The sequence below is a fragment of the Berghia stephanieae genome, chromosome 10 (genome assembly GCF_034508935.2).
Source record: "Berghia stephanieae isolate SIO BIC M18660-M18661 chromosome 10, UCSD_Bste_1.3, whole genome shotgun sequence".
NCBI classification, from domain to species: Eukaryota; Metazoa; Mollusca; class Gastropoda; order Nudibranchia; family Aeolidiidae; genus Berghia; species Berghia stephanieae.
Window position 1 is genome coordinate 34470189 of NC_088369.1, and position 2500 is coordinate 34472688.

At 37.4% G+C, this 2500-nt stretch overlaps 1 protein-coding gene and 1 long non-coding RNA gene across 2 annotated transcripts in view; both read right to left on the minus strand.

Moving 5' to 3' along the window:
* The window catches only part of LOC144981024 (uncharacterized), a 342192-nt gene that overhangs the window by 311456 nt on the left and 28236 nt on the right, over positions 1-2500 (minus strand). The gene's annotated exons all lie outside the window — the stretch shown is intronic.
* Positions 1054-2220, minus strand: LOC144956134 (uncharacterized). Its single transcript, XR_013641885.1, has 2 exons — positions 1828-2220; positions 1054-1607 (listed from the first exon to the last, which is right to left on the minus strand). It is a non-coding gene; the product is annotated as an uncharacterized LOC144956134 (long non-coding RNA).

A 2500-nucleotide genomic window follows, 5' to 3' on the forward strand; every position in this document is an offset into this window, starting at 1 on the left:
GAACGTTTATAGATAGTATGCGTTTGGCTAAGAAGCTCACAAAATTGTCATCCTAAACTATAACAAACCAACACACAAAAATGTTTGTAACCTTAAACGTTTATAGTCTGGTTAATACAGTTTAGTGATACTTACTCATTACACGCAGATGGCAATAGACAATAACAAAGACCCGAGTGACGTCAACATCATTCTATCTATAGAAATATTATTGATGCTTTGCGTTTAGGCAAAATACTCACAACACCCGACAACCTCCTCTCACGTATCAAAACATAAAACCATGTGGAACTTTGAACGTATAGATAGTATGCGCTTGGCTAAGAAGCTCATAACATTGCCATCCGGAAGTATAACGGACCAACACACAAAACTGTGTGTATCCATGAACGTTTATAGTCGGGTTAATACAGTTCAGTGAGCATTACTCATAAACGCGGATAGCAAAAAACAATAACAAAGACCTGAGTGGCGTCATCTTCGAATTATCTATACTACGGGGTGTTTATGAAATATGTTATTTCAACTATTCACACATATATGTATAGATAGAACGAAGATGACTTCACTCAAGCATTTTTTATTGTATTTTGCCATCCGCGTTTGTGAGTGATTCTCACTAATCTGTATTAACTGGACTATAAAAGTCCATGGTTACTCATAGTTTTGTGTGTTGGTCCGTCATCCTTCCGGATGGCAATGTTATGAGCTTCTAAGCCAGCGCATACTTTCTATAGGGAATGAGATCTCGGTGTGTATAATAGTAGTAGTAGAAGTAGAAGTAGTAGTAGTAGTAGTAGTAGTAGTAGTAGTAGTAGTAGTAGTAGTAGTAGTAGTAGTAGTAGTAGTAGTAGTAACAAAACGGGACAAGACCGATTCATTAAAACAAAAACTCGATGACATAGAACTGGCAATGTATACTGTCACAAAGTGACAATGCCAAAGAGTGAGTCGGTGGTCTGCAGAACCTCCGTCCCAGTCAATGGCCTTAAAGGGTTGCTAACGTCCAACAAATTGACCAGCCCAACAAACTAACAATCAACGAATGATAAGTAAATTTTCATATTTCATATAATTTATTAATGCAAATTACTCTCTCACACTCTCTCTCTCATTCGCACATGTAATGACGAACACTCAATTCACGAGACAGTAACGATGAACGTGGAACAATGAATAAGTCACATAAGTCACAAACAGATTTCACAAGAAGGTGGGGCCCCTTACCTTTACAGAACACATAGAACAAAAATATGAACTGTCCGTCACAGGTACGTCAGGGCTTCTTCCTCTAGTCGATATGATGCAGTCTGTCGTCCTTTCTTTCTACTGTCACAATTCGTACTGTCCAACCTCAAGTAGTGTTCTTTGAATCTAAGGCGTCGGCCTTATAAAAATAAAACTAAAATATCCACGGCTTTGGCCGGATATGAACAATATTCATATATGGGTATAATATCGATGGCATCGGCCAAGGATAAGGCTATAGAAATGTTCTGGCTTTGGCCACAAATCAGAAGAAGAAAGGTCTGACATCCAAAATTCAACAGGGTTAGAGTTAATTCATATATAGTTTCTTTGGCTTTGGCCCCAAATCAACAGGCCCACTAGAATGGGAAAGAAAACAATATTTAATTAACCATAGAAAAACAAAAGCAATAATACTTAAACTAGATCACCTTTACACATATCACAACACTATAAACTTCTCAACACGTGGTCACTGCCCAACGTGCTTGGCACAAACTACTAAATTAGAAAATCACTAGTATTAACTAACTCATAATATAAGCAGAAAGATTGAATCAAATGAACAATTCCACCAACCACAAGGCCTGTAACAATTAAAATCACAATTTGATTTTAATAAAATTAAGTACAACTCTTGCAAAACAGCATCGGCTGAACTTTGCATAGAGACTAAAATACGTCCGAATCGTCAGACGGCCAACTGGTGAATGGGAAGGATGAAAGTTTTACAAAAACCAAGAAACAGAATTTTAAAAGAAAAGAAATACTTAAGAGAATGGTCTCTCTTTGTGTGCCAGGAAATGACTCAACGGGAAAATCCATGACCTATGACATTTCCGACCATAAATTAAAACAACTTAAGCGGTCCTACGCAATACCAAGATCAGTCCCTATATCTATTACACAGAACTCAACAACAAAAGGACGTATACGACATGATCATCACAGCAGGATATTAAGTTAGACATTACGAACTAAGAATAACATTAGGTCTAGCGTATACAATACACCTAAGTAAACATTCATAATAACATTTCGTGACATATACCAATCAGACAAATAAAATGCACAAAGAAATCAACAACCTAACAAATGAGTTCAAACCACGCCTATCGGCCATAAAAGATACCAACGGCACACCCCTTAACAACCCAGAAAAAATCGCAGATAGGTGGGCTGAATACTGTAAGGCAATGTACGATGGCAACGCAAACACATTGCCAATGATGGAACCAAATGGAGATGAACT